Consider the following 21,107-nt stretch of genomic DNA (forward strand, 5'->3'; position numbering starts at 1 on the left):
GGAGGGGACTAGAGAGGGATAGAATTTGGAACTCAAAACTTTAAATAAAAAAGCTTAGGAAAAAAATTAAAAATAAATTGGGGGTAGAACTACCGAGGCCTCTCTGAATTTTATGATACTGCAAGTTTCAAAAAGATGGGACAGACAATATGCCAACTGTAATCCTGAGGAGGGGAGAGAGTTGGAGTGGAATCATTTATTACCAAGTTCTGATGTCATGGTACACCTCCTTAAGTAAACAATTTGTTTATTTCAATCAATTTGGCTGAATTGACTCCTCTCTCCCATCTCTGCTTTTGAACAGACTTTTTATGAGTTATGCCTGTAATAAGTTCTATACTCAGCTCTACCTCTGAGAATCCTTAGCTTCCTTTAAACTCATTTCAGTTGACAATTCCTATGGGAAGCTTTCCCAGAATTGCCCCAGGGCTTTAGTGTTCTTCTCTCCCAAAGTGAATCTTTCATTCATTTCCCAGTTGATTGTACATCCTACAGAAATGCAAATTCTTTGAGGTCAGAGACTGTTTTTAGTTTTCTCTCTCTTTTAATGTCTAGGGCCTAGAGGAGGGCCTGGCATATAGTTGGTACTTAATACATGCTTGATCAAGTAAAGTGTATTGGACAATTCATTCATTCAGTTATTTATTCAAAGGCATTTCATTAAGCTCCAGTTATGTCCTGGGTACTGTGCTAAGTGCTGAAATGATTTGCTTCCCCCAAAAATTATGTTTATACTTTGAGATCAATTAACAAGCATTTGTTAATTCTTATGGTCTTTCAGACATGGAGCTAGGCATGGGAGATTCAAAGCTGCCAATCTATTCTGCTGATTCAGTGCCATATTGTTTTTCTTGTCTTATTTCTATAGCTAGTATTTCTTTTTTTTTTTGCTAATAAATTTATTTCATAGTACGTAATAGTATAGCCCAAAGTATAAATGAAGGAATTTGTCCATGATGTAAAGAACAGAGGTAGTATTCACTTTCATATCTTCCAGGTGCAAAGCCAATGGCATCTCTACTACACCATATTACCACCCCTCCCCCCCCATGCCCTAAACCAGGGCTTCTTAAACTTTTTCTGCTCACAGCTCCTTTTCACCCATTTATTTTTCCTGTGACACCAGGTATATACAATAACCTTTTACTGTGGCAAAGTAGAGAGAGTGCCAGGCCTGAAGTCAGGAAGTGTATACTTCCTGAGTTCAAACCTGGCCTCAGACACTTATTAGCTATGTGACCCTGGGCAAGTGACTTAATATTGTTTGCCTCAGTTTCCTTATCTGTAAGATGAGCTGGAGAAGGAAATACCAAAGCACTCTAGTATATTTGCCAAGACTTAAAACTGTATTACAAAGCTACTTCCTCATGGCTCTATTACAAAGCAGCAATCATCAAAACAATGTGGTACTGGCTAAAAAATAGAGGGGTGGCTCAGTGAAATAGATTAGGTACATAAGACATGGTAGTATGACCAAAGCAATCTAGTGTTTCATAAACTAAAACATTCAAGCTTCTGTGGCAAAGGACTCATCTGACAAAATTTATCGGGAAAACTGGAAAGAAGTTTGGAAGAAACTAGGCATAGACCAATGTCTCACACTGCATGCCAAAATAAGGTCAAAATGGATAAATGACTTAGACATAGATGGTGATATCATAAATAAATTAGGGGAACATGGGAAATTTACCTGCCACGTGTATCAATAAAAGAAGATAAAAGGAAGTACAATGGACAATTTTGATCACACAAAATTTAAAAGGTTTTGCAAAATTAATACAAATGCATCCAAAATTAGAAGGAAATCAAGTTACTGGGAGGTGGAGAGGTGGGGAGAATTACATCAAGTTTCTGTAATAAAACCAACATTTCCCAAACATACAGGGAACTGAGCCTAATTTATAAAAGGGAGAGTCATTCTCCAATAGATAGTCAAATGATATGAACAACCAGCTCTCAGAAGACAAAAACAAAGCAATCAATAATCACATAAAATGCTCTAGATTACTATTTATTAGAGAAATACAAACTAATAGAACTCTGCGATATTACCTCACACTTATCAGATCGGCTAACATTGCACAAAAGGAACATGACAAATGTTGGAGGGGATGTGGAAAAATTGAGACACTAATGTCTTGGTGCATTCTGGAGAACAATTTGGAACTATGCCCAAAGAGCCAAAAACTGCACATGCCCTTTGACCCAGCAATACCACTGTTAGGTTTATATCCCAAAGAGAACAAAGAAAAATAAAAAGGATTTACATGTACAAACATATTTTATAGCAGCTCTTTTTGTCATGGTAAAGAATTGGAAATTGAAAGGATGTCTATCGGTTGGAGAATGGCTGAACAAGTTGTGGCATATTATTGTGATGGAATTCTCTCATGTTAGAAGTGACATGCAGGATCGTCTCAGAAAAGCCTGGGAAGACCTATATGAATTACAAAGTAAAGTGAGCAGAGTCAGGAGAACATTGTGTACAGTAAGATCAGTACTGTCACAATAATCAACTGTGAAAGATTTAGTTACTCTGATCAAAGTAATAATCCAAGACAATTTCAAGGGGCCCATGAAAAAAAAAATGTTTTCTATCTCCAGAGAGAGAACTAATGAATTTTGAGTGCATGTCGAAACACACGTTTTTTCACTTTCTTTTTGTGTGTGTTCTTTTGCAACATGTCTAATATCCAACTATGTTTTACATGATTTCCTATGTATAAACAATATCATATTGCTTGCTTTCTCAAGGGATGGGGGTACAAAAAAGGAGGGAGAGAATTTGGAAATAAAATTAAACAAAATAATTGGGAAATATTTTACAAAATAAATAAAATATATTTTAAAAAATAAAAATAAAGTAAGTATATGAGGGAGCTTCTCAGAGCAGATCCTCTTGCTCTTCCCATCCGTTTTTTTCCTCTTCCATCTCCTCAACAGTCACTTGAACCAGAGATCAGATCTTGAGAGGCTCAGTCTTTTTATCTCCAGAATGCCCCTTCAATCTCTCCTACCACAATCATGAGTAGCACATCTAAGTAGCTCAGCCCCTGTTTCTCTTTCTCCTCCCGACTCCCTGCTTTGCAGTTTTGGATCCAAAATCAAATCAACATTGTCATTGATAATAGAACAGATACGTTCATCTACTTCCCCATGGCTCTATTGGCTATGCCGACACTTTCCAAACCACAGCAAACCCAGGATCCCAGCCCTCTTATTTCGGATTTGGCTTCCCTTAGAATGTAAGCCCTCTCAGGAAAGAAACTGTCTCCTTTTCCTGTTTAAATCTGGAGTGCTTAGCTTAGTCCTTGGCACACGATCAATGATTAATAAACATGTGTCCATCCTCTTAGTCCCCCCGCATTGCCTCCCTGTTGCAGTAAAACTGAAACACAAAAGGTAAAGAGAAGATGGGAAGGGGCAGGGTGTTGATGCATGTTTACTGACAGAAGAAGAAAGATGTATCCAAACTGCCCACACCTTGGTCTAGCAACCCCATATGCTTGGCTACACCTTCCCTTCCTCCCAGACTGAGTTATACTATTTTCACAGGAAGACTTTCCTAATCCAGCTGACTATCTGGGCTTTCTCCCTCCTCAAATTGTCCTGTATTTGAATATGTTGTAAAAGGTTGTATTCTTCAGTACCCAGTAACATCCTTAACGGCATTTTGTTGTTTTTGTTTCCTAGGGTCTAACACAGCACCCTGCACATAAGTAGCACTTAATATTTGCCTTTTGAGGGGCAGCTAGGTAGCACAGTGGATAGAGCAGCAGCCCTGGAGTAAGGAGTACCTGAGTTCAAATCCAGTCTCAGACACTTAACACTTACTAGCTGTTTGACCCTGGGCAAGTCATTAAACCCAATTGCCTCACTAAAAAAAAAAAAAATTGCCTTTTGAGAAAGGCCTCCCACCTAGAATGGAGAGGTGACCTCTGAGTGAGGAAGAGCTAGCTTCACATCATGTTTCTGACACACATTGAAAGTCCCTGGGCAAGTTTTAGTGCACCTGCAAGTGTAAAACCAACTTTTCAGAACTGGTGTGGATCTGCTTTGGTGAATGACCTTTCCTCTCCAGGAGTCCCCAGTGAAATCACAGGTCAGGTCCATAAATAATTTTTTTGTTGTCTCAGAGCTGTTTTGAATGCACTTGCTCACTTATTGCAGAGAAGGTTGACACTCATGCTACATAACCCCCAATTCTATGAATTCTATGTCTTTGTTGTTTCCTGCTAATATCCCATTATATTCACATTATGGAATTATTTTACTGTTTATGAATCTACTGTTTCAAGTTCTTTGCTGCCACACTAAGTACAGCCATGAAAATAGTGGTGTATGTGGAAGCTTTTTTCTGTCTTTGATCTTCTTGGGATATGTGTATCAAATATCTGGGCCAAAGGGTATGTATGTTATATTCATAGCCTAATTCCAAACTGCTCTCTGAAATGGTTGGACCAGTCCATAGGTCTCCCAAAGGGTCATTACAGGATCTGTTTTCAAATCAACAATTCTGAGATAAACTTTTGTCATCTTTTTCATCAATTTGCCACATTTCCAGTAATAATACTTCAGAGTTTTTTTGGTTTACATTTAACTTATTACATTGCAATAGTCTCTTAACCAGTTTCCTATTTCTCCTGTTATTCTCTGAAAACTAATAGAACCAGGCTGATCCATCTTCCAAATGAAAAATCTTTCAAATACCTAAAGACATGTTCCTCAGTCCTAACCCTAAGTCTTCTCTTCTCCAATCATTTCTAGTTCAGTTCTTCAAACTATACTTCTATCACATTGATCAACTCCTCTGTCTGTTCTCCTTTGGACACTCTCCCATTGATCAACCATTCTCCTTGCATTCCTCCTGTTGTTCTCCCACTTATAAGTGTCCTTAAAGCTTTTTAGCAAGTACTACTGGGAATGCCTGATGAGGGCAAAGTAAAATGGAATTTTCTTCTCCCTATTCCTAAAATTGATGCCCTCTTGATCCCATTACCTTTTTTGGCCACAACATCTCATTGTGCTGATTCATTCAGTCTTTAGATCTTTTTTCAGTACAATTGTTATCTAACAATGCCTCTCCCTCATTTTCTAATTATGAAGTTTGTTATTTGTATGTCCAAGTGCAAGACTTTACATTTATCCTTAAATCAATTCATCTTTAGCAGATTCATCTGTAAAGAATTAATTGTGGGGGGCAGCTAGGTGGCACAGTGGATAAAGCACCAACCCTGGATTCAGGAGGACCTGAGTTCAAATCCAGCCTCAGACACTTGACTAGCTGTGTGACCCTGGGCAAGTCACTTAACCCTCATTGCCCTGCAAAAAAAAACCAAAATATTTAAAAAGAAAAAGAACTAATTGTGATTTGAGCTTTCTATGACCCCATCTTTGCCTAAAATTAGAAACCCCATTCGTCCTGACCTCACTTCAGTGCACACCCACACGCCTGCATGGACCTGGCCAAATTATAATGAGGGCAGCCCCACCATGACTGAAAGCTGGGTGAGGGCAGTCAGGTGACCTCTGGCATCTGGAAACTGAAAGGGGGCTGGCAGTTGTAGAGCGGCTTGTTAATTCTGTCAGTCAGGGCTGCCAGGCATTTAGTTTGGGGCTGTGTGTCTGTCTGCCCTATTTCCTGGGAGGCCAGGGGTTGCTGGTAAGGAGAAAGGAGGAGCTTCACCATTCTGGCTTGGAGCCAGAAAGAGACAGGACACAGTCATGTGTTCTGCTGAGCACTGGAGGGTGGTGTGATTCAGGTTGTATTGTTTTCCTTCCCCCATTCTTTTTTTTTTCTTTCCCTTAATTCTACCAATCTTACTTGTGTTTTTAAGTTCATTTTTGTTAATAAACCCCGTTCTGCTTTTGAAAGAGGCTGTTAATCTCCTTCCTTGCCCCAATATTTAGGCAAGCCGCCTGACTAACACTCCCCAATTAAAATTTGGCCCCTACAGATCACAGTACATTTTGAGCTTGCCTTCTGAAGCTCAGAATCCATCTGGTTGTATTATCATGTAATCCATATATCTTGATCTTCTCCACAGGAATAATATGAGATATTTTTTCAAAAGTTTTTTTCCTAAAATCCAAGTAAACTCTACTCACAACATTTATTCCATCTACTAGATTAGTAATCAAGTCACAAAAGAAGATGAGGTTAGTCTGGAGGACATTTCTCGATGATGCTAAGCTGGCTCTTTGTGATCATGGTTTCCCTTTCTAAGAGTTCACATCAATCAAACATTTATTGGTCCATTCTAGAACTTCTCTAGCACTCATTATGAACCTCACTGTCTGATGCAAGCGCATAGTCTGCAGTCTGTCTCCTTTCCACCACCACCCCTCTTAAAAAAATCTTGACCACAGTTGCATTCTCCAGTCCCATGGTACCTCTCCATTTCCCATGACCTTTCAAATATCTAAGGTAAGTAGGGGGATATGAGGTTGAGGTGGAGAGAGAACACATTCCAGAAATAAAGGGATCATTTATGCAAAGACATATATGCAAAGTCACGGAATTGGGAAATATCAGCCCTGCCTTGAAATACCTCTTCTATTCTCCACCATCCATGTGACTGGGCAAGTTGCTTCAGATATCTGGGCTTCAGCTTCCTTATGTAGGAAATGTGGGATTTGGACAACTGAAGATTCTTCAAACTCTAAAGCAATGATCTTATAAATAAGCTTTAGGATCCCTAGAGAACTTTCCAATATGCATTCCTAGCATTTACGGTCTTGATGGAAGTGATAACTCTGGCCCAAACCTTCAGCAATATAAGTTCAGGCTCAGGTTTCTTTGACCAGCAAAGCTCTGCTATTCCAAAATGGAGAGCACATTATATCCACAAATGGGAAGATGTCAACTGATTGAATATTTGATTCATTCCCCCTCTGTCCCAGTTTTTAAGAAATGAGGTAGAATGATAGATGTGAACAATCTCATTGAGATTCTCTACTCCAAACCCCTGTCCTCAGTATCTTTCCCAATGGAAATGCTTTCCAAGATTGATGATTGTCTATTCTCTCCCTTGAGAGCCCCCAAACCAAATTTTCCAGAGTATCTTACTTTTTATCTTTAACAAATATGAAATAGTTCTACCTCTTTAAAGGGGCTTGTGTATTTATCCATACTGGGAGAGACAAGAATGGCTCTTGGGATTGTGTGATGAATGAAATTTTCCTAGATCTGGAGTTGAATTGGTTTTGATTGCATACTACCTCTCAGAATGCTCCTCCTCCTTACCTTTGTCTCTTGGAATCAGATCTTTCCAGGTCAAGTGCTACCTGCTACAAAAAAAAACATCTTTTGATCCCCATATTGTTTGCAACTGCTCTGCTTCAGATTGCTTTGAATTAATGTTGTACATGTGTTTAATCTACTTACACCTAACCCTGTTGTTACATACCCATAAAATGTAAGGTACTCAAAGGCAGAGATGGCTTTTTATTTATCTTTATCACTATAGACATAGCTTAATTAAAAAAAAAAGGTAAGTGTTTAACAAATGGATGTGGGATTAAATTAAATGGAAAATATGAGAGAAAGCTGAGAATAATAATGTACATTTGTTAATCTGAATAATAATAATTAATTTTATTACTTGATAATTTAACAATGGGGTCAACATATTTTTCACAAGAGAATCCTATGATGTATACTAAATATAATTAAATTCATGTTAGCAAGAAAGAAACAAAGTCTCTGAGTGGTGAAGGGACTTGGCCATGATTGTATGACTGGGACATGTCAAGTTTCTGATGGAGGTATTATTATAAGTCAAGGTTTCCAATCTGCCAAACTAAAGCCAAGGTTCACTTTCCATCTCTAATTCATAACTGGACCAAGCAGTTGGTTTAGAGAGGCAACAGTCATGGAGAAAGGCTGTAGTCTATAATCTTTGGTTCATATCCTGACACTGACACTTACCCTTAATGGATAAATCCATTTACCTCTCTTAATGTCAACTGTATAATCTTTAAATGGTAATAAAACTAGCTGCATGAATTACTACACAGATTTGCCTTGAAGAAAACATTATCAACTTGAAATGCTGTAAAAATATGACATTAAATTTCCCTGGATCAGAGTTGGAAGAGGTGATAAGTTGTCCCTTATATAAGTACCACTACCATTATATCCCCAGTCAGTTTTCCTCCCCTTTTACTTTATTACTTCTAGACCCCAGGGAGGTGCTCATTTATTATATCACCTGACTTGGGTGTCAACTCCCTTTCAACAATTTTTATTCTATTCTTCCTGATCAAAGAGTAATTCTTCTTGGCAGAGGAAACGGGCAGAAAATTTGACCAGCTTTGCCCTGTTTTTGTGTTTATTATTATCACTCCTCACCATACATTGGGTGCAGCTAGGTGACAAAGTGGATAGAGTGGTGGGCCTGGACTCAGTAAGACCTCAGTTTGACTCCAGCTTCAAACATTTACTATCTGTGTGACTCTGACTAAGTCGTTTAACCTCATTTGCCTCAGTTTCCTCATCTATAAAATGACCTGTAGAAGACAATGGCAAACCTCACCAGTAGCTTTGCTAAGAAAACCCCAAATGGGGTGATGAAAGACTCAGAGATGACTGAACAATCCAGACATTATACATCTTCCTTACTATTTCTTTCTTTCCAATAGACCTTAATTTTGTTATGGTTGTTACCAATGACTTTAGTTTCCCTTAACAGCTTTAGAAAATTCTGTTTCCTCACCAGTGAAACTATCCTCCCAAGAACATGCCATGCTTTTGTATGCCTCAGGGTTTTTGTCCACAAATACACAGAGAGAGAGAGAGAGACAGAGAGAGAGAGAATGATGAGAGAGACAATGATATTTTCCATTAATAAAAAAGGCTTTGAGATCCTCTTTCAGAAAAATTGTAGCAACTGAAAAGATGCACACAAATTCCAAATGCCTTCCCTGGAGTGGAAGATTACAGTGGAATAGAGTTGGCATTGCCATCTGGGGCCACCATTCCCGACGCCTTCATTACATTTGTAGATACTTTTCTCGAAGATGTTGGCTCCGTAATTCACAATGATCACATTATTGTTTGGCGGCTCTGAGGACTTTTGTTGATTAAAGTTGTAATTAAAGTTGTAGTAAGACTGTCAGAAGAGAAGTCATATTTAAAATAATTGAAAAGGAGAATGCCTGAAGGAATCATTCCTCCGCACACTGTGTGGCAGACACAGGGCTGGCACCTAAAATGAACAACCAACACACTGCTTCTGCAAACACAAAACGAGAGACTTCATTCTTCAGGATTGAGTAATCTCCCGATTAAAGCAGATTTTATAATGAACCAATGAATCATTCGGGATAAACCTGAAATATGGCAAGAGAAGAGACAAGATATTGATTTATAAAGTGCAAACACCGTGTATCTTCTAGGACTTGGTGGTGATGCATTTATAGCTTATAATGGTTTGTCACTGGGTAGAGATGCTTAATTCAGCAGTTTCCCCCTCACACTCCCTTGCTGGAGCTTGGGAGGGCAAAACTTTGGAACAAAAATAAATTGTACTTAATGTACAGAGAAAAAATTAAAGAATAGCAGAAATGTTATTTAAATTTGTAAGCTAAGAATTCTTCTTCTGAATTTCTGTTTCCTTCATAAGATGACCCTGAATGAATAACGAAACAAAACAAAAAGAAAGAAAGGTTCCATATCAGGTCCCTTGAAATTTCTCCTTGAATTTTGCTTAGGGGGGAAAAACAACATTCCATTCTCTGCCTTTGAGGGATTACCATTTGAATAGTGAAATAGTGTTTAGTTGAATAGTGTTTAGAAATTTTCCACCATTTCTTCTCTAAAGAGTGTGTAAAACAATTCAGTATTCAGATCCAAAGCAGAACCTGAACTTAATTGCTTGTTCCTGCATACCTGTGTTGCTAGGGATTTTTCTTTGCTTTAAAAATAGACCCCTCTTTGAGTCTGTAGCTCATCTGTCTCATTCATTTACTGTTATCATCAGAATAACTTTGTGCATTGATGCTGCTACTTTCATCAAGAAAGTTCCCAAGTACTTTATGAATTCTTCACCAAAGGCCCACAGAATCCCAGCAGTACTTCCAACTAGCCCCGCCTCCTTGGGGCCCTGGGTGATCTGCAGAGACCTTCCAAGGTATGCAGGAGGCACTGGCCTTTAAAGATTTGATTATTTAATCATAGTGTTATATCCTTATTTACATCAGGAATCTGCCAAGCTGGGATGTGGCTGGCTTTTTATATTTTTTGATTTGCTAATAACAACTTCTCTCCAACATGATCTTACCAATTTTAAAGGCATCAACCAACTTATTCCATTCTGACATGAGTCGATCAGGGGTTCATTCCTATTTGCTAGTCTGACTTTTTAAAAATCCAGAATAATGGCCCTAACATTACTATGAGCAAAAGACTAAGAGTGATGAGGCTTAGTGGAAAAAATGAAGAATGACTGATTTCCTGCCAAGGGATTCAGAGCAATAAGTGCATCACTCTGCCTTGGTGTCCTAATCTGTAAATTTGGGGAGACACAGATTGGCTAACTGAGCCATAGAAAGCAGAAACACAAGCAGGACCCAATGTGATCTCAAATCAACTTTGATCCCAAGATGTGTGTTTGGTATCCAACAAGCATTACCCCATACTAGAGGTGTGTTAAGGGCTAAAATTCTAGCTAGTCTGTCTAAAATACCTAATGAGTGGTCACCAATAAATTATAAGCTTTAGCAAGAGTTAGACTTTTATGCATTTATTAAGGAGAATAAGAATTTGGTAAAGAGAGAGAAAGGCCTAGATTCCTATCTATTAAAGGGAGAGCGCATTTCTAGCTCCCTTCTCCACCAGTGTCCTCAGAAAAGAGCACAAGTCAGAGCACCCAGCTCTTCCTTCTTCCTGAACATCACTTCCTGAAGCCAAAGAAAAGACTCCAGGTCTTGCCCTCAAAGACCTTCGCTTGATGGGTGGAACTCTTCTACAGTAAGTCTCCAGCAGGTGGTGTCATTCCAATCATTACAGGTGTATTTGTACATAGCCTACACTTCTTCAGGTCTCCAGGGAACTCCAGGTTGGCAGAACCCTGCCTTCTATCATCTTTTTATCTCCCCTAACCTAGAAGAGCACTTTGTGAACAGCTGCCCCTTAATAAATTTAGTTGGAATACTGAATGAATGAATAGTCCATATACACCAAATCACTCCTCCTTGGCACCCCCTCGGTGTGGTGGATCATATAAATCAAATATGAGACCTGGGGCCTATTGTGGAGTAGGTTATTAATTTGCATCTTCTAGTCTAATGAAATAATAACTTTCAGAAACTATAACTATTAAGTTAGGAGACTGCTCTTCATGATTTATTCTTTTTTGTTGTTGAATGGAATTTTATTTTCAAAAATATATGTAAAAACAAATTTTATGATTTATTCTTAAGACTTTATTCCTTTAGAGTCTCAGAGGCAGGGAGGTATAATGGCTAGAGAGCTGACTTTGGAGTTTGGATAACCAGGGTCTAAGACCTGCCTTTGAAACATTGGCCCTATGGCCCTGGGGAAGCCAACTAAGCTTTCCCTGTCTGCAGAAGTTAAGAATAGCAGGCACACAGCAGGTGCTAATCTGTGTTAGGAGAGGTTTCATTATCTGTTTTGTGCCAAAATCAATCATATCACAGACAACATAATTGCTAGTATTCAATAATAATTAATAATTTAATAGCCTTGAAAGGTAAATTATATTTTATCAGCATTTTACAGTTGAATAAACTGGGGGAGACAGAAAAGCAGTGACTTACCCAGGGTCACACACATAATAAGTTCTCAATTCAAGTTTGAACTCAGGTCTTCTTGACTCCAAGTTTAGCACTCCATCCATTGCACCACTTAGCTGTTTCTAGGCAGATTGGAACCAAAAAAGCAAACAGGAAATGAAATGCTCATCTGTTTCAAAGTAAGAATTGTCCTTCAGTATATTAACTTGAAAGATAGCTTGCCCCAGAATAAAGAGCCAAGCATGTCTTCAGAAAAAGTTCAGTTCAAATTCTGCTTCTTATACAAATGGAGCACATGACCCTAGTTGAGTAATTTAACCTCTCAAATATGTCAGGCAAATGTCTAAGACCATAAGTTCAAGTAAGATGTTGAGCTGCATCTGTAGACATGTGGCACCAAAACCAAAACAAAACAAAACAAAAACCTTAGCAGTCATCTTGCCCAACTGAATGAATGAGGATACAGAGGCTTAGAGAGGCTAAGCATTTCACCCAAGGTCACACAGTATAAGTGCCAAAGCCCAGATTTAATCAATCATCTTAATCAACAAGTGTTTAAATGTCTGGGGATATAAGAATGAAAAATGAAGCAGTTTCTGCTCTAATGGGACTTAAATTCTTCTTTTTAAAATATATTCATTCATTTTTTAAATGTTGAGTTCTAAATTTTCTCCCTCCCTTTAGTCCCTCCTGCATCCATTGAGAAGGCAAGCAATATGATACGCAATATACATATGAAATCATGAAAAAATATTTCTATGTTAGCCATGTTGCAAAAAAAAAAAAAGGAAGAAAAAGTGAAATGAAAAAGCATGCATCAATCTGCATTGAGATCATCCATCTCTGGAGCTGGAGAGTAGTTTCCATTGTGAATCCTTTGTAATTATCTTGGATCACTGTATTATTCAGAGTAAATAAGTCTTTCACGGTTAATCATCATAAAATATTGTTGTTACTGTGGTTCTGTTTACTTTACTTTGTATCACTTTATATGTCTTCCCATGTTTTTTCTGAACCCATGTCATTCCTTATAGCCCATTAGTTTGCCATCACAATCATATATCACACCCTGAAACATGATATTTATGACAGCTGCACTATCTTATGCTGGCTACAGTACCATTAGACTTCCCTGACTGACTTCTCTCCTATTCCCCAAAAAGTTCATTACTGATATACCCTCAATATCCTGTGAGATCTTATCATTCTGAGGTCTCTACCTCATCACTAGCCTCTGTTTCTCTCATTGGAAAGTGGGGACATGAACTACAAACCTTCAGTTAAAAAGAGATTCCAGTGCAGAGATTTCATTTCTCAACTTGATGCACTACTTTGAGACTCCTCTGATTGACTTTTCCCTAGACCTTCAATGGACACCCCCCCCACAACCACTCCTATCCTACTCTTGTGCTTTTAGCATGCCTTCCCCTATTAGAATATAAGCTTCTTGAGGGCAGGGACTGTCTTTGCATTTGTATTTCTAGAAATCACCACAATGTCTAGCATATGGTATGCACCTAATAAATATTTATTTACTATTGACTATATATAAAAAGTAACTATATATATATACATATATATATATATTAATGATTGGAATGATGCCACCTGCTGGAGACTTACTGTAGGAAAGCTCCACCATGAGGAGAAGGCCTCTGAGGGCAAGGCCCTGCAGCTTTTCTTTGGAGTCAGGAAGTGATTTTTTTTTTTTTTTTTTTTTTTTTTTAGTGAGGCAATTGGGGTTAAGTGACTTGCCCAGGGTCACACAGCTAGTAAGTGTTAAGTGTCTGTCTGAGGCCAGATCTGAACTCAGGTACTCCTGACTCCAGGGCCGGTGCTTTATCCACTGCGCCACCTAGCTGCCCCAGGAAGTGACTTTTGCTTGTGAGAGGAAGAGGGGGTGAGGCTGGCTCTCTTGCTCTCTTTCCTCAGGACTTGGGTGAAGAAGGGAGCTAGAAATGTGCTATCCCTTTAATAGATAGAGAAATCTAGGCCTTTCTCTTTCTTTTCACCAAATTCCTATTCTCCTCAATAAATGCTTAAAAGTCTACCTCTTGCTAAAGCTTATAATTTATTGGCGACCACTCATGAGATATTTTAAACAGACTAGGTAGAATTTTAGCCCCTTGCAATATATATATATATGTATGTATGTGTGTGTGTACATGCATGGGTGTGTGAATAAACATTTAAATATGAGCATACATGTATGACATGTTAATTTATTATATTAAAAAAAAGGTGATTTTTTTTTTTGAGGAAAGAACTAGCACCTGGAGTGGGGGTGAGGGATCAATGAATTAACTACCATCTTTTAAACCTGTAGTATATGGTGGCTGCTAGCAAGCAAAGCTTCACAGAGGAAGTGGTATTTGAAATGATATTTGCAAGTAGTTAAGAAATTTAAGATCTGGGGATTAGAAAAGAGTATATTCCAGCCATGAAGGACAGCCAATGCAAAGGCCTGGAAACAAGAGTCTCTTCTTTTTATATGGGAAGAACAGGAAGAAGGCTGCTATGACTGGACCAAAGAGTACAAGAAGGGAACAATATTTAATACAGTTGAAAATATAGAGTAGCAATGTGAAGGGATTCAAAAGGGCCATTGAGACTAAACCCAACATGCTTTATGCTAAACTACTCTCCCCCTTATGAAATCCTAGGTCTGGAAAGATGTTTAAGCACCATGGAGAGCCTCTGTTTCAAACCTGTCTTTTTTATAAGGGAGGCAGTAAAGGGCCAAAGTCAAGAAGTGCCTTGGCCAAGAAGACCCTGGAAGTTACCTGTGCATCCATCACTTGAACCCAGGTCTCTTCTGGCCCAGTACTCTTTTCTCTAAACACCAGTGATATTCCTCATCCTTTTGACTTCTACCTTGTTAACTCACTTTTGTAGTAATTTGCTACTTTAAGGGAAATAACACTCCTGACTTACTGTCAAGCCTTTTTTTTTTATTTTGCCAGTGTGCCCATCTTACCCTTCACGGTGGCCACTCACTAATATGAGCTCATATTCCATCCTATTATGAAAATTACTTTTGCAATGGAAAAAAGGAGTAAGAGAAGATGAAAGAACGATGAAAGCTGCATATTCCAGTTATTTTCTTAGCTATTATGTCTTCAATTATTCCCACAGATCACTTGGAACAAGAGAAGGGCACAAGATGTTACAATAGCCCTGGAGAGAAGCTCACTCTCTGAATTCTTTCCTTTCTGGTACTAATTATTTATTCAGTTACACTGTTGACCTTTAGAATCTACTTTTAATTGGGAGGATAAATGAGCAATATTTCTTCTATTTTATCACATCTATCCAAGGACACATCATTTAATCAGTTCACCTTGTGTGATCCCAATACTTGACAGACCTTGCTGATCTATGACACTGAAACCTTCCAATATTTGTATCACTTTGAGGATCACTCACAATAATGAATTGGAGACTGTTTTTAATACTAGAGTCAATTGTTAATGTCCAGTGGCTAAAAAAGATAAAAATGAAAATGATAGATATAATATCATCCTCTGAAAACACATCTGATCATAATGATGCCCTACTCAAGTCCATTCAGTCTCTCCCAATTGTTTCACTGATCTAGAAGTGGAAAAGTCCTCAGAGATCATCTGTCCAATCCCCTTATTTTACCAATGCACAAGCTAAGAGCCAGAGAGGTAAAGTGATTCACCTAAGGTCACAAGCAAGATTTGCACACAGGTCCTTTAACTCATATTTAATTCAGAATTCAGAGCTCTTGCCACTATATCACTCTTCACAGCCCATATTCCAGCCACAGTTCCATGCTTCATTCACATTACTCTCCCCGCTTGCTGACCATACACATACACATTCTGTTTCAGGCAAACTGACTGGACCACCCCTAGCCCCACTAACAAAATCAGCATAACTTCTCTCACCTTCGTGGTTTTGTGCCAATTGACTTCCCTCTGTCTAGAACATCATCTACTGCCAATACTTCGAATCTTTAACTTCCTCCTATCAGGAACCTTGATGAATACCTCAAGCAGTAAATACCTTCAGTTCCTTAAATTATATCTTATTTGTTCATCTATTTAAATGTCAATGTCTTAAATATAGCATCTCCTTCCATGAAATTCACATTCTTTTTTTTTTTAAATTTTTTATTTATTTATTTATTTTTTTTTAGTGAGGCAATTGGGGTTAAGTGACTTGCCCAGGGCCACACAGCTAGTAAGTGTTAAGTGTCTGAGGCCGGATTTAAACTCAGGTACTCCTGACTCCAGGGCCGGTGCTCTATCCACTGTGCCACCTAGCTGCCCCTGAAATTCACATTCTTGAGGGAAGAGACACTTTGGGTTTATACCTTTAACACCCAGTAAAATGTCTTGCCTAGAGTGCATAGATGCTTCATAAAAGCTTGTAGGAATGAATTGAACTCTTAGCATGATGTAATACTTAGAACTTTCTTCACAATTATGCAAAGTAATACAAGAATTATGCTTCCTGTTTTATACATGAGAACAATGAGGCTTAGAGATATTCTGACTTGTCTATGGCCAAACGGGTTGCAAATGGTAGAGATGGGATTTGATCTCAGATGTCCTAACTCTATGTCCTCCTGCCATTCATCTTTAGAGGTTTTGCTTTCTTTTACCCCATTATTGAAATATTGTTCAAAATAGGCCATGAAAGAGAAAATGGGTATCCAGAATCAGAACTCAAAGGGATTTGGGGGCTAGCTTATTTAACCCCTCATTTGACAGATGGGGAAATAATAATGCTGAGGGGGAGTGAGCAAGTGACTGGGACATATTCACCTGGGAAGTGACCGGGCTCTTCCAGCTCTGCCACTCACTCATGCCCTTGTGAGTTTGGGCAAATCACTGACTCTTCCCAGACTTAAATTTCCTCCCCTTGAAAATGAGGGGCTTAGACAAAAAAAGGCCTTGGAGTTTCCTTATAGCTCTAGAGCCAATGAATTATGATTCTAATCAATGAACAACCATTTTTGAAGTGCAAGGCCCCATGAATAGAAATGTTTTCCCCAAAGACATGGCATTTAGCATTCAGCACCCATGTCAACGAACATGCCAGGGCAAGATGCCAATGAAACCATCCCTACATTTATGGAGCTCACATGTAGTCAGGAGAACCAATTATCGTTGTTGGTTAGCTTGTTTGTTGATGATGATGTTTTATCCCTTCTTTTCAGAGAGTTAGATGATATAGTAAGTAGATAGAAGGCTAGGCCTGAAATCAGGAAGGCTTGAATGCAACTCCAGCCTCAGACACATGCTAGGGGTGTGACCCTGCTCAAGTCACTGAACTTCGGCTTCCTCATTTGTAAAACACCTACCCTCCAGAATTACTGTGTGAATCGAATGAAATCATCTTTAAAGTCCTTAGCATAATGACTGGCATATAATGTAGAGAAATATTCTCTTATTATTGTCATTGTTTCCACCATTTCTCATTATCTCTCCAATGCCGGGGGTGGGTGGCAGCAGATTCAAATATTCTTTATTGGGGACCTGACCTTTTTACTTTTCAGACCCATTAGATAAAAACCACAATAGAAAGGCAAATCACCAACTTCCTTAATTTTACTTAATAGAGAGATCAATTACCAGCCTAGAAATAAGACATCTCAGGATATAATTCCCCTATTTTTCACTAGCAAGCTGTGTCATCTTGCACCAGTTATCCAACTTCACTAGACAGTTTCAGCATCAGGAAAATGGTTTGGTTTTAGAAGAGACATTCCATCAGTATGTGAAGAGCATAGGCCTTGAGGCCAGGAGACCCAGATTTAATTGTACTCCAGTTTTGCTACTTCTGGCTATAAAGCCATAGGCAAATCATTGAGACTTCGGGACTAAACCTGTTGTTGTTTTTCTTTTCTGTAAAAAATGTATAATCAGGCTCATGCTACCTATATCATAGGGTTGGTTGGGAGCATAATGCCTGGGAAAGCAGGGTTTCTTAGACAGCAAGTCTTATCTGAGTTCTCTTCCACTTCTAAAGGGCAAACACTGCCATTTTCTCAGCTGGAGTAGCCAAGCTTTGTGAGAAAGTGCTACTTTCTCCCCTCTCGAGATCCCCATAACATGAGAGGAAGCCCTGGTACAGACTGCCTGATGTGGATCTGAACAAGAACAGGGAAAGTACAGGTGAGGGGACCAAGGGAAAAAAAACAGGGGAGGTGAAAAGATAACACCTGTAGAGCTGGAACTGGGGGTGAGGCACATACCTCGAGAAATGATCCAAGGGACATAGCATGGGGTTTGGAAAGAAAGTTCCTTGTTCTTTTAAATTGCCTGTGATCTCCTACATCTTCCGCTGGTCCCATGTCATGGTCTCCCTCACCACATTCACAGAGCAGGATCACACCTCAATGACCACCACTTCTACCTCACTCATGCCCAGGATCTCACCCTGTCCCCCTCTCACCATTATTGCAACCTTCTCCTACCACCTGACATCCTGAAGGCACATCACTCTCCATCTCGGTTTTGAAGAGACTTAGTTTGCCTTTTCCCATCACTCTACCCCTTGAATGACAACTGAACCTTACTGCTGACTCCTTTAGGGAATGGGAGGTCAGTGAGCTCATTCTCTATCTCAGTGGACAATGAGCTAAACTCTTTAGAGAACCAGCCAAACTCCTCAGATGTGACTGTGCCTTACAATGGGTGGCTCACATGAAAGCCACTCTTAATTCAGGTGATGGCCAAAGTGAGCAAGAGTTGGGATATAAATAACTTCCCAAATGCTATACAAGTGCCTTCCCAGTGCAGGAACAACAGTCCATTGCTTAGGTAGAGAGCTCCTCAGCAAGCCTTAAGGTGACCCATGGTCTCGCTCTCTTCTCTGGGGCTTTGTGTCCAGAGGACCATTGTCTCTGCCCAAGGCTGCCTCTACAACTCCACCTTTCCCCCTCCAGGTAGCATGATTTTGAATTACAGTCCTGAACAACTACTTTTCTGATCTACCCACTTAACTTTTTTTTTTTTTGCAGAGATAAAACGTTGTTTGTCTTTAATGGCATTGCCAATGGCTACAATAATCACACAACTCTTCTGACTGACTTGATCTTTGGGGTTGGGTTTTGCTCCAAGAATCAATGATTTGACACAATCTATCCTTTACAACACTCACACAGAAGCAAATGAACTATGAACACACTGATTGGGGGAGGATGGGTCAACATGCTTAACTCACATAATGATCAAAACGATTTGGGGGTTTGTTCTTCTTCTTTTTGCCTTTATATTAAAACGTTCATTTTGCATGGGTCTCCAAAAGGGACCCTAATCCTGGGCAATCTCAAATCACATCAACTCCAAACTTTGGTATCCTGCCACTGGAGTCATTTCAGTCCTTTGATTGTCACTGTGACACTATATAGATAATGGGTTTGTGCAAGCAGGGGATACACACACACGAGAGACAGCAACTTTGGTGGTGCTGGTTGGCTTGGTGCTTCTTCACTGGATTTTAGTTACAGCTTCATGGATGGAGGTAGCCACTAATCCAGATTCTTTGTGGTCAGGCCACACATGTTGATCCGGCCACTTGGCAATAGGTAGATGTGCTTTTCGTTTATCAGATATTCCACTTGCTTAGTAGTTAATCCTGTGAAACTGAACATTCCAATCTGTTCAGTGATGTGATTCCAGGTTCCTGGGGTGCCAAGGGCTTCAAGGTGAGACCTGAGTTCAGCTCTCATTAACAGAATCCGGTCAGCCATTGTCTTAACATTTTCTTTCCACTCATTAAAGAGCTCAGGGTTGGAAAGGGTAGTGGCCACTATCCGAGCTCCCCGAGCAGGAGGGTTGGACCACAAGACGCGCACAATCTTCTCCAACTGGGAAAGGACACGCAGGACGTTATCACTACCTTTCCCAACCACGGTCAGGTTCCCCACCCGCTCATTGTAGAGCCCGAAGTTCTTGAAGAAGGACTGAGCACAGAAGAGCTCAAAGCCCTCATTCACAAAATAGTGGACGGCCCAGGCATCCTAATCTAGATCCCCAGATGCGAAACCTTGATAAGCTGAGTCGAAGAAAGGGAACAGAAATCGGTGCTTCATTACAGCAGCAATCTTCTCCCATTGTTCTGGAGTTGGATCAGTGCCAGTGGGGTTGTGTGCACAGGCATGAAGGACAAAGATAGAGAACTCCGGAGCATTCTCCATATCTTGCAGCATGCCCTGAAGGTCAAGCCCTCTTTTAACTGCATCCCAGTAATGATATGTTCTGATATCCGTAAAGCCAGCAGCACCAAACACACCATTGTGATTTTCCCAGGCTGGAGAAGACACATAGACAGGAGTGGCTGCATTATTTGTTCCATTATACCACCTACGTAAAAACTCGGCTCCAACTCGAAGGGCACCTGTTCCCCCCAAAGACCGCACGCTTCCCATCCGCTTCTCCTTGATGGCTGGGCTGTCATCCCCAAGAGCAATGCGGGAAGCATTGCTTCGGAAGTCCGGCAATCCCAAGATAGGCAAGTACTCGTGGTTTAGAGAGTCATTTCTGGCAATCTGATGTACCACCTTTCTCACTACTGGCAAAACCCAGGGCTGGCAATCTGTGCGTTATGCTCCCACTCCTAGATTGACCTTGCGCGGGTCTGGGTCGTCCCGGAAGTCTGCAGTGAGCTTGAACACCAGGACTGGCTGCGCCTGGGGTACATCCGCGAAGATGGACGAAGGCATGGCGAGGCCTAGGGCAGCAGCAAAGGCGCGGCTCCGGCTCCAAAGGCGTCGATCCTGAAGTCCTTGACAGGAGACAGCCCCCACTTAGCTTTTGAGATCACTTTGTTGGAGGCCCACATTCACAAATTTATTATTTGGGTTAGAGATTCTAGCAAAAACAATGTTTTTGCTAAGATATGTGTCTAGTATAAAATGAAAGATCTAGAAAAAGTTAAACTTCCCTCATTTACTTGTGGTCTGTTCTGAGCATAATTAAGGCAAAGACCTCTTCATTCAACAATTGGCCCTAGAAATAAAAACAGAAGGAAAATCATACTGAACACCTCGCCTGTTTGTTCTTCCCCACTGTAGATAAATTAGCTGCCAAATTGCCTTCACCTGTCACCTCTGTTTTGCAGATTCTTTTTTCTAATGCTAGACAGCACCATCAGCTAAGCTTGACTTCTGCAAAAACAGACTTTAAGGCTTTGTTGTTGTTGTTCAGCCATTTCAGTTGTGTCTGACTCCTTGTGAGCCCATTTGGAATTTTCTAAGCAAAGATACTAAAGGGGTTTGCCATTTCCTTCTCCAACTCATTGTACAGATGAGGAAACTGAGACAAAAAGGGTTTAGGGACTTTGCCAGGTTCACACAGCTAATAAGTGTCAGA

At 39.9% G+C, this 21,107-nt stretch overlaps 1 pseudogene; it reads right to left on the minus strand.

Moving 5' to 3' along the window:
- Positions 1–18,994: 18,994 nt before the first annotated feature.
- Positions 18,995–20,473, minus strand: LOC122749065 (annotated as a pseudogene).
- Positions 20,474–21,107: the final 634 nt, after the last annotated feature.

The sequence above is a fragment of the Dromiciops gliroides genome, chromosome 3 (genome assembly GCF_019393635.1).
Source record: "Dromiciops gliroides isolate mDroGli1 chromosome 3, mDroGli1.pri, whole genome shotgun sequence".
NCBI classification, from domain to species: domain Eukaryota; kingdom Metazoa; phylum Chordata; class Mammalia; order Microbiotheria; family Microbiotheriidae; genus Dromiciops; species Dromiciops gliroides.